Here is a 12,911-nt window from a genome sequence, read left to right on the forward strand (position 1 = left end):
TCCTTAGGCTCTACTCATAGTATTCATGGCGAAGTTTCTTCTTCGTTAAATTGTTATATGGTTGGAATTGGAAAATACTACATGTAGTAATTCTAAAATGTCTTGGATAATTTGATACTTGGCAATTGTTGTGCTCATGTTTAAGCTCTTGCATCATATACTTTGCACCCATTAATGAAGAAACACTTAGAGCTTGCTAATTTGGTTTGCATATTTGGTTTCTCCAGAGTCTAGATAACATCTAGTATTGAGTTTTGAACAACAAGGAAGACGGTGTAGAGTATTATAATGTTTACAATATGTCTTTTATGTGAGTTTTGCTGCACCGTTCATCCTTGTGTTTGTTTCAAATAACCTTGCTGGCCTAAACCTTGTATCGAGAGGGAATACTTCTCATGCATCCAAAATCCTTGAGCCAACCACTATGCCATTTGTGTCCACCATACCTACCTACTACATGGTATTTATCCGCCATTCCAAAGTAAATTGCTTGAGTGCTACCTTTAAAATTCCATCATTCACCTTTGCAATATATAGCTCATGGGACAAATAGCTTAAAAACTATTGTGGTATTGAATATGTACTTATGCACTTTATCTCTTATTAAGTTGCTTGTTGTGCGATAACCATGTTTTCTGGGGACGCCATCAACTATTCTTTGTTGAATATCATGTGAGTTGCTATGCATGTCCGTCTTGTCTGAAGTAAGAGGGATCTACCACCTTTATGGTTAGAGCATGCATATTGTTAGAGAAGAGCATTGGGCCGCTAACTAAAGCCATGAATCATGGTGGAAGTTTCAGTTTTGGACATACATCCTCAATCTCATATGAGAATAATAATTGTTGCCACATGCTTATGCATTAAAGAGGAGTCCATTATCTGTTGTCCATGTTGTCCCGGTATGGATGTCTAAGTTGAGAATAATCAAAAGCGAGAAATCCAAAATGCGAGCTTTCTCCTTAGACCTTTGTACAAGGCGGCATGGAGGTACCCCATTGTGACACTTGGTTAAAACATGTGCATTGCAAAGATCCGGTAGTCCAAGCTAATTAGGACAAGGTGCGGGCACTATTAGTATACTATGCATGAGGCTTGCAACTTGTAAGATATAATTTTCATAACTCATATGCTTTATTACTACCGTTGACAAAATTGTTTCATGTTTTCAAAATAAAAGCTCTAGCACAAATATAGCAATTGATGCTTTCCTGTTTGAAGGACCATTCTCTTTACTTTTATGTTGAGTCAGTTCACCTATCTCTCTCTACCTCAAGAAGCAAACACTTGTGTGAACTATGCATTGATTCCTACATATTTGCATATTGCACTTGTTATATTACTCTATGTTGACAATTATCCATGAGATATACATGTTACAAGTTGAAAGCAACCGCTGAAACTTAATCTTCCTTTGTGTTGCTTCAATACCTTTACTTTGATTTATTGCTTTATGAGTTAACTCTTATGCAAGACTTATTAATACTTGTCTTGAAGTACTATTCATGAAAAGTCTTTGCTTTATGATTCACTTGTTTACTCATGTCATTACCATTGTTTTGATCGCTGCACCCACTACATATGTTTACAAATAGTATGATCAAGGTTATGATGGCATGTCACTTCAGAAATTATCTTTGTTATCGTTTTACTCGCTCGGGACGAGCGTAACTAAGCTTGGGGATGCTTGATACGTCTCCGACGTATCGATAATTTCTTATGTTCTATGCCATATTATTGATGATACCTACATGTTTTATGCACACTTTATGTCATATTCGTGCATTTTCCGGAACTAACCTATTAACAAGATGCCGAAGTGCCAGCTCTCGTTTTCTGCTGTTTTTGGTTTCGAAATCCTAGTAACGAAATATTCTCGGAATTGGACGAAACGAAGACCCAGGGGCCTATTTCGCCACGAACCTTCCAGAAGACCGAAGAGCATACGAAGTGGGGCCACGAGGTGGCCAAACCACATGGCGGCGCGGCCAAGGGGGGGGCCGCGCCGCCCTGTGGTGTGGGCCCCTCGTCAGCCCCCCGACTCTGCCCTTCCGCCTACTTAAAGCCTCCGTCGCGAAACCCCTGAGGCGAAAAACCACGATATGGAAAACCTTACTGAGACGCCGCCGCCGCCGATCCCATCTCGGGGGATTCTGGAGATCTCCTCCGGCACCCTCCGGAGAGGGGATTCATCTCCCGGAGGACTCTACACCGCCATGGTCGCCTCCGGAGTGATGAGTGAGTAGTTCACCCTGGACTATGGGTCCATAGCAGTAGCTAGATGGTTGTCTTCTCCTCATTGTGCTTCATTGTTGGATCTTGTGAGCTGCCTAACATGATTAAGATCATCTATCTGTAATACTCTATGTTGTGTTTGTTGGGATCCGATGGATAGAGAATACCATGTTATGTTAATTATCAAGTTATTGCATATGTGTTGTTTATGATCTTGCATGCTCTCCGTTACTAGTAGAGGCTCGGCCAAGTTTTTGCTTTTAACTCCAAGAGGGAGTATTTATGCTCGATAGTGGGTTCATGCTCGCATTGACACTCGGGACGATGTGACGAAAGTTCTAAGGTTGTGTCTGTGCTCGTTGCCACTAGGGATAAAACATTGGCGCTATGTCCGAGGATGTAGTTGTTGATTACATTACGCACCATACTTAATGCAATTGTCTCGTTGCTTTGCAACTTAATACCGGAAGGGGTTCGGATGATAACCTCGAAGGTGGACTTTTTAGGCATAGATGCAGTTGGATGGCGGTCTATGTACTTTGTCGTAATGCCCAATTAAATCTCACTATACTTATCATGACATGTATGTGCATTGTTATGCCCTCTCTATTTGTCAATTGCCCGACCGTAATTTGTTCACCCAACATGCTTTTATCTTATGGGATAGACACCTCTAGTGAACCGTGGACCCCGGTCCATTCTTTTAATACCGAAATACAAATCTCTCGCAATACTTGTTTTTACTGTTTTCTTGCAAACAATCATCTTCCACACAATTCGGTTAATCCTTTGTTACAGCAAGCCGGTGAGATTGACAACCTCACTTGTTTCGTTGGGGCAAAGTACTTTGGTTGTGTTGTGCAGGTTCCACGTTGGCGCCGGAATCCTGGTGTTGCGCCGCACTACATCCCGCCGCCATCAACCTTCAACGTGCTTCTTGGCTCCTCCTGGTTCGATAAACCTTGGTTTCTTTCTGAGGGAAAACTTGCTGCTGTGCGCATCATACCTTCCTCTTGGGGTTGCCCAACGAACGTGTGAAATACACGCCATCACCAACCAAGCATCAAGTAAATGTAGAATGCATCCTTTCAGTAAAAGCAACACAATCAGTGCATATGCCGGGATGAATAACTCATCCAAACAGGGGCATCACAAATAGATAGCAACTGGTAGAGCAACAGTTGTTAATCAACTGGATACATGAAGCTACTTAGGATCCAGGAATCCTTCCTAGGCCAACCAAGTAATTTCCTGGAATATCAGAGCAGTGCCAGCCTTAGAAAAGCATCACCCAACCACCTGGACAAGCATGTATGTAGCTGTTCTTATCAAATACCAGTACTACAACACTTCACCAAAATATAGATCACATACAGGAGTAGCTAGAGGATCATAAGATCATTGTATATCCATACAAATGCCAAAGTACATACCCATCAATACATAATAATTAGCCAAGAGCATGCTTATGATAAGGTTTAAACTGGAACTGTCAAGGTTCAGTTTTATCAGAAATAACAGCACAATAAGCAAATTATACTTGGACGAGTAAATCACCCAAACAGGAGTTAACACAGTCCACACTATAAGCACACCAATCACTAGGCGCACTAAATCAATTAGCAGTAGATGCACAGGTACAGGAAATCACCACTCTTAAGCAACAACTAGCAGCAATGCTACAATCACCACAAGTAGATAATCAGGCCAAGCACACATAAGTTCCTGGCCAACAAATTCAGCACTATAGAGAATACGGAGATAGGTGAATAGCTCACAGTGGTGCGGGTAAATAGAGGAGAGACCGGCGCCGGGGTCGCGTCCGCGGCACCGTCCCGCCGGCGTCGAGGTCGGAGATGCAGTGAGAACAGCGACAAGCACCACCAGCTCATGGACGCCGGGGTAGCAGGCCGGCGACGCCGTCCTGCCGGCGTCGAGTCACCCACCAGTAGTCACCACATTACAGCACCATCAGCAGCAGTACAGCATCTCCACACCAGCACCACACCACCGAAGAGGCCAGAGCTGGACCGAACACAACCAGGTCTAGCTGGGGTCGACGAAGGGGAGCAGCCAGAGGCGCCAGAGACAGTAGCGGCCGGCGGCGACCATACCAACCCGCAGCTAGGTATTGCTCCGGGGGTGCAAGCGGGGGCGTGGAGAGGATGGCGCCGATGGGGGTTATGTGGAGGAGGTCGAGGTGTAGCAAGGAAGCCTGGAGCCGGCCGAAGTAGTGGCGACGACGGTCGAACCGGCCGGTGACCAACTAGGGATTCGGGGTCGAGGATGACCGCTAGGGATCAAGAAGATCAAATTAACCAAGGGGAGGTGGTAGATCATGGCGTGGCGACCAAAAGCCCTAACTCACCGGTGCCAAAGAGGACAGGGAGCAGCCGGGGGCGAGCGGCGACGCAACGCCATCGCCAGGAGCTCGAGAGGATGCGAGTGCGAACGAGAAGACAGGGAGATGGGAGAGAGCGATGAGGGTCGGTGGCCAGTCGGGTCCGGTCCACTCGACCTAACCCAACCAGGTTGGGCCGGACCTCGTTGACCAGGCCTTGGGCCAAACCATTGGGCCATTTGGTCCATATATTTTACTTTTCTTCTTAATCTCTTTCCCTATAAGATTTTATCATTTAAAAATTAATTAAATAACAACCAATAAATAAAAATGAGTAACAGCAAATTACCTCTATAATAATGTATAACAAATAATTTAAAACTAAAGGAACAATAATTTGGAGTTCTCTATAAATTTTAAAAAGAGTAATTTTAAATCTTAAACAATTAAAACCTAAAAGCTAAGCATATAATTTCTTGTTTCAATTCTTTACATAAAGAAAATATTAAATGTTACTTCACCTTAAGATGCCATATAAAACAACAAATATTTCTAGATGTTTGTGTCTAATCCTATGAAAATCCTAATTGATCATTACTTCAATTATTAATTAAAACCCTAAAACCTAATAGTATATATCATATTTTCTTTATAATACAATGTTAAATCCATTATTATTGCTATATCAAAGTTATTAATAATTTCAACTTTATTGCCAATTATTAATTTATGAATTATATCACAACTTAGAAACTTAGTTCTAATTTGGGTAAAGATCTTAACCCTATTACTTTATGTGAAAACTTAAAACCCTAATTCATTTAGAAACCCTAGGTCCACTAATTAATGTGAACCCTAATTTGCTTCTAACCTAAACCTTAGGTTAGAACTTGTGGTCATGATATTTTTCTTCTCAAGCATAGATCCATAATTAGCAATTAAATACATGTCTATGTCCACATAAAATATGGGAACCCTATCACTACTAAATTAGCATTCCATGTATGCATATCATCAGACCTCGATGATCTACTAGGGTTAACCAAATGCAAATCTTAGTTCCAATCCCTAGAGACATCAACCTTACCTATCCATGCTTAGCATCACACCATTGTGATGAAACTTCCTAGCAACCATACCAATATTGAGCATCATATACCATCCACACTAGATCTTACTAGTGTTAGATATTTATGAACCATAGTATCCAGGAGCCAACTATGCCCTATTTAAGTGGATCCCATAATAAAAACTAGACCACCTCAACCCTAATTAATATACTTCTTATTACTTAAGAAGTATGTTCTTCAAAAGTTATTCTTTTGAAGTAAATGATGAATCATCATCAACCCTGCTTATAAGGACCTATAAACCCTAGCTAGCTATTCCCAACAAGATGAACCAATCTTGATAGCAACCTTGTATGAATAATTGCTTAGAATGTCCTAGCTTAACTCACCTTTACAAACACTTGGTGTTGATGAATCCAACTAGGTTGTGATCCAACTAATACTTACCCTAGAAACTAGTTGAAACCCATAGTAAACCATAGAACTCCACAACCCTGATTATTAAACTTGTTCTTTATTAAAGAACATGTTCTTCAAAAGTTATTCTTTTAAAGTACTCCCTCTGTTCCATTCTATAGTGCCTATTGTTTTTTGGCACGGAAATTAGCGCAAGAGTATTTTTTACACAAGATCCCTAGCTGAACGATTTGAGATCAACGTAAAATTTGGGAAATCCATATCTTCTTAACTTACCATAACAATTTTGGGAGCTGAACGGGGAGGGGGTAATTGAAGAAAAGCTAAGCTACAACCTTATATTCTGAAACAAATGCCAAAAATCTATAGGCACTATAGAAAGGAACGGAGGGAGTATATAATAATCAATCATTAACCATGACATATAGTACTAAAACCAACCACTATTCATTACATGTTAGGATTACACCAAACTTTATTGTTGTGTGCTATTATTGTTGTTATTATGATTTATTACAGCACCTGCTTATGATAACAAGCAACCAATTCTTAATAAGAACTTTGTGTGTGAATCACTCTAAAAGTGCAACACACCCTGAACCAATCATTACAACTCACTGATCCTAAATCATCGGGGTTAGGTCACGTTTAGAGCGATTTCATCTCATACTTATGCATTATTGCATCCTTGCCAATCTTTAAACATCGTCCTTACCGGACGATGATGCTATTTCAGAATTTGGAGTTATTGCGTATCGAAGGCCTTGCCTCGCATAATCTTGCAGTCAAGAAAGGCAAGTTCATCACTTGCTCATGTCATTTGATTATTTCTATCAAATTACTTGCAAAGTACTATGGTTATCACTATTGCATAAAAACCAAAACCACTACTTTCATAACTATGAATATGACTATGTGGTGGGCAATGGAACCATGGATTGTGTTGATATGGTGGAGGTTCCATTGCACGGGTTTATATCCATCTAGGATTAAACAACAAATGTCGCCAGTGATTCTTGTGCCGTAATACCCGTGTTAACCATAAGATCCGGAGTGGGACGGAGTAGTCAAAAGTGTTTCCACCTCTCGTTCATCAACGGATGCGCTTTACCGTAGACACTTGTATCTGTCGGTGGCAAGCGTAGGCTGGGGAAGCCTTAAGTCCCCACGACCCGTCCGTAGACACTTGTCGCTCGAAGAACAAGCGGTAGGCTGGGGAAGCCTTAAGTCCCCACGGTATTGTGGTCTATGATGGGTTGCGGCTACCGGCGTAGGAGTGTATGGTAGAGCCCAGCATCGTCGTCGTGGTCGGGGTCCACCTTGAAATCTACGGAATAATGGGACCGGCGTGGACCCGGTGGTCGGGGCATGCAACAACGGGTGGGTTTTCGAGGTAGCGGAGGAACATGATTGGCTAGACCTTATACCGGGCCTCACACCATAGGAAGTGTGGACGGGAAGATCACCCGGTTGGCACCAAGGTTAAGATCTCTTATGGGTAAAGCAACACACCTCTGCGAGTGTAAAGAACCGTGACCTGTCACTCCCTGTTCCGGGATATGGAACTGCGAACGCGACCGGAAAGGAGCTCCATGAAGTTCTAGTAAACCGGTGAAGGCTGACGGACATAGTTCTTCTGAATAAAAGCAACCTTTTGAAGAAATGGTTATGAAAACCTGCATTGGTATTAGACTTTCTGGTCTAATGCTGTAGCTAGTAAATCAAACACCTCTTTCCTATAATGAACTTGTTGAGTACGCTCGTACTCATCCCACTCTTAAATCCCCTGCTTAGATATGGAAGCATCGAAGGAGGATCTACAGTGCAACTCGAAGGCCGAGGAGTCTACAACTACTTCAAGGGAACAGGACCTCGTCGGAGGAGTCGATACCACATCCAACAAGGAGAAACCTAGATTAGCAATAGAAAGGAACTAGCTTCCTAAACCTAGCTCCTACTTAGCTAGAATCTATTTATAGCCTCTATAGTTAGTTAAATACTCTACAATAGAGTTCGTGATAGGCTTAGACTACAAGTCGTTCTTCTGGAGTTTAGTTGCAGTTTTACCTCATTGTAAAGTAGGAGGCTGTGTGGATCTTTTGTAAAGAGTTAGTGTTGTAATTCTATAGACATGCCTTCACTACTAGGAAAAAGCTAATCAGTGGCGCACCACTTTTAGCTATCAGTGGCGCACTAGTGGTGCGCCACTACTATCACGCCACTACTAATTTTTAGCAGTGGCGCACCAGTGGTGCGCCATTGGTATGGCACATAGCAGTGGCGCACCACATATAGCATTGACGTGCGCCACAGATAGGAAGCTAGTGGTGCGCCACTAGGGTCCTGAAAGGTGCGCCACTACTAGTATGAGAAAAAAACAAAACAAAAAACAGTGGCTCGTACAACTCATCCTGTCTCGTTTCTACCAGCTCATCCTGTCTTGTTTCTACCGGGGGAAGAAAACAAAGAATAGTCAACATTTATTATTACACAACCAAAATTACAACCAGTATCTAACTTTGCAACTAAATCCCTAAAAGAAAAACGAAAAAGCAATCAGGTCCCTGCTCTACAGGGACGGAGCACGCCGGCTTCCTGCGCGCCGGCAGAGGGAGGCGTCGACGGCCGCTGATGGAGGTCCCGCGGTCCCGCGCCGTCGTCGGCCGCGCGGTGCGCCGTCTGCCGACGCGATGGTCCTCGATCTGGTCCGCGCGCCGTCGTTGATGAAGAGGCGCCGCCGGGCCGCGGTGGTCCTCGATCTGGTCCGCGCGCCGTCGTTGATGAAGAGGCGCCGCCGGGCCGCGGTGGTCCTCGCGCGCCGTCATGCGTCGTTGGTGAAGAGGCGCCGCCAGGAGTTGAGGTCGGCGGTGAGCCGGGAAGAGGAGGCGGAGCGGAGGGGTCCGGGCCGAGCGCCTCGATCTGGACCTGCTCGTGTGCCTCGATCCGGACCTGCTCGTGGGGAGCGCGGCAGCAACCTGCGCACACCGGTCCGGTTTGGCCGCCGCGCGAGTGGGAGAAGGGGCGGCGCCGGGCAGGTCCGGACGGGGGCGGCGCTCGAATCCGAGGCTCGCGGGGAGCCGGATCGGAGAGGGATTCTGGGGAGCCAGATCGAGCGGGGAGAGAAAGAAGAGGATGCGGAGAGAAAGAATAGGATGCGGTGGGGAAAAAAAGAAGTGCTGTGCATGCGGTGGGAGAAGAAGTGTTGTGCATGTGCGGTCTGGGTGGAGTGCTTTGCATGTGCGGTGTCCGTGGTGCATGTGCGGTGTCGGTGGGCACATGGACGATGCGGTACAGTGGCGCAGCATGTTACACAGGTTGTAGTGCGCTATTGTTGTTTGCAGCACAGTGGCGCACCACATATAGGTGCGCTATTGCTATTAGAATAGCAATGGCGCACCTATATGTGGTGCGCCACTGTTAACCTGAGACTCATTTCTAATTCAGCTTAAAAATTAGTAGTGGCCTATCATTATACTAGTGCGCCATTGCTAATAAGTTACTAGTGGAGCACCACTTTTTGGTGCGCCACTGCTATGTAGTAGTGGAGCACCAGTAAAGTGGTGCGCCACTAATACCATTCTTACGGCTAGGCCTTTTCCTAGTAGTGCTTGGACCCGCATATGTTTCTGTTGTACCACTCTGAGCGATATAATACTAGTGGAACGGTGTTTCATTGGTGTTATATCAGACTTGCATACTACACCATGCAGTGGTATGCCGGGTCACCACAGTTGGTATCAGAGCAAATGCTTTGACCCTAGGATTAAAACCCTTTAAAGGAGACCTATAGGATTGATAGTGTCTACAGGAAGTGTCCTAGGTAAACCAAATACTTCTTATGACTTGAGATGGATATTCACTTGAGAATAATCCTGACACACTTGAGTCAACATCTCTTACCTATATTTCCTAAGTAATGTTAGCTAGCTAATCTCAAATTATGTAGGATACTCTTCAGACCCTAAAATAATTATGAGTAGACCACAGCTTGGTATACAATACATGGTAGTCCAAAGAGAGGATACAACCATAAGGAAGATATCCTATTGGAAGATGTGTACCAACATATGTTATGATTAAGTAAGAGTTACTCAGACTCGGTAATAGGAATTAATATCAAGTGATGAAGATAATTAAAATATCCTAATAGAAAATGTAGACCCAGTATAAGTAATGAATAAGTAAATCTATCTAGACATGTGAAACAATGGATAGTAAGTGATAACTATGAGTCATATGAGGTAGAATAGACCATGATGAGTCAATCATGGGAGATAAGGAAGAGAGATATGAGATAAAACATGATCTACTTACATGGTAGAGGTTGTGAATCATATATGATTCATCCGAGAATCATTATGTGATGGAAGTAGAACATCTATAAGTATTTAGGAGGAGTACAATAAGAAGTCAAGTGCTAAGCAAATAGTGCAAGAATTATGTCCCAAAACCATGGGAACTGTGCCAAGAACATTAGGTCCATAGCTTTACGATAGAATACACTTGGAAATATAGGAGCTATATTCCAATAGTTATGTGTCTCAGAATAGTGATGTTAGAACCTAGACATATCATGTGAAGTATTCCTCAACAAAATGGAAGCTAAGTTAGTACTTCCAAAGAAAATTAGGTTAACTACAACTATCCCAAACCACTTTGTTTCAAGTTTATCTCATTGCAATTGAGAAATTAAGGTAAAGGTTGAGACAAATAGTAGAATTCCAATATATTTGTGCTAAGTATCACGATATAAACCTAACATTATGTGGTGTTCTATACTACACATCTCAACTCGATGTTTAGAGATGTCTTACTCAACTAGTCATATTCAGGCTTATGATGGTGTGTACTATAAACACAAAGCTGAATCTTCTTGGATTTTATTGGATTTTCATTGTTTGACTAGATCCATACATGAAGTTTGACTTTGATATGCAAGTGCATGTTGCAATATCAAGTTCTTTACTTGATGCTATAGATCTAGAGGGTAATGGTATTCGTGTGAGGAAGTGACGAATGCTGAAGATTCGAAGACAAGATGAAGGTTCATTAGAAGAAAGGAAGTAAAGTTGTGGGAAGCAACCACAATACTTTAGAAGGAAGTACCAATCAAAACTCATGCTTTACCTCAACAGATGGAGTACTTTAGTACATGAGAAGCATGAAGGTGAGAAATATGATGATTATGGTGAAGTAGAAGTAGAACCATAGTCATTATGGAAGAGGGAATGCATGGGAAATCACTTAGGATACTATATTCATAGTGTCAGCTAGTGGTTTTCTTGCAAAATAAAACCTGAATGAAGGAAGATGATATATGAAACAATAGCAGATATAAGAAGACCATAGTTGATATCAGAAGACCACAATTGGTATAGGATCAATACTGCGAGATAGAATAGAAGATGTCTCGTCCAGTTGATCAGAACCTATAATAGAATCCATTTTTAGATATCAAATAGCCACAGTTGGTATAATAACCACAGCTGGTATCAGTTGGTATTACAAATAGTCCATGATTTAATTAGTTGTAATAAAAGTTTGTGAACAAATAAAAATCTTGTCAGCCAAATAGCTAGATCCATAAACATTTAGTCAAAGGATTCACATTGGATGTCCACAATTGAGTGGATACACCACCAACAGTTTCTTCGTAAAACCTTAGAGGAAGTATAAACTTATAAACAAGAACCTATACCAATATTCTAATCATAAGTTCAATAGTTGGAAGAAAAGGAGTTGAAGACCATAAGAAAACTCTAAGGGGTAGAGTAAAGATTGAGTTGGATGTACAATAACTCAATACTTTGAGCATAATAGAAGAAGAAGGTCCGAACCGAGAGGAAGTTCGATCTTATTTTCATAAGATTGTTGAACACTACCTTTAGAAGAAGGTCGGACCGTAAGCCGAGGTTCATACCTCGAGGACGTAAGAAGTGGATTATAACTTGAGCAAGTGAGTAATATCTACTCGGAAGTACTTAAGCTCAAGTAAGTCAAAGCATAAAGAAGTTGGACGAAGGAAATATCATAGACCAAATATAGCTCATGAAGGTCAAAGACCGAAGAAGATTTGACCATACCAGAATCGGAGACTACATGAAAGATTCCTTTCATGGAACCTAAATGAATCTAAAGAATTATAGGTATCAATTATAAACCATTATTGGATGGACTAAATGAGTCTAATCCATCCTTAGGGAAATAAACCATCACGACCATTTCTAGGATAAGTACCATACTAAGTACCATTATTGTAGTTTTGGTAGTAAGGGAAAACAAAGACCTATTTACCAATTAAGAGTATGTTATCAAACTGGTCTTCAGATAAGACTATCAGCACATAAGAAGTTCCAAACATTGAATCTTCAATGAGAAAGGAAACAAGATTATAGTATTGAAAGAAAATCAATAAGGTAGTTAGATAGGTAAGAGAACCGAGTGAGAACTCAGGTTGAGACAGATACTATTGGATTCCAGGAAGAATCTGGACAAAGGATATATTCAATTATATCCAAAGGGATCACCATGGAGTTTGAGAAAAGTTGCAGTCCATACAAGTCAGATCCACATTCCGGGAACGTGAGAGAGATCAAACTTCGAGGACGAAGTTTAGTTTAAGGGGTAGAGACTGTAATATCCCAGGTAATGGGGTTACAAATATAGAGAATAGAGATGTGTGCATTGCATTCATGCATAGAAAATCCGGGGAATTTTCGCGCGTTCATTTAAAACACAAAGAGATCAAGGTTTCACTTGTGTTGATGGGAATTGACTAAGGTCATCGACACAAGTGCGATAAATTTCGACATGACCTTTGTTGACTTATTATGTTTTCGAGGGAAATT

Source organism: Lolium rigidum, chromosome 3 (assembly GCF_022539505.1).
Source record: "Lolium rigidum isolate FL_2022 chromosome 3, APGP_CSIRO_Lrig_0.1, whole genome shotgun sequence".
Taxonomy (NCBI): Eukaryota; Viridiplantae; Streptophyta; class Magnoliopsida; order Poales; family Poaceae; genus Lolium; species Lolium rigidum.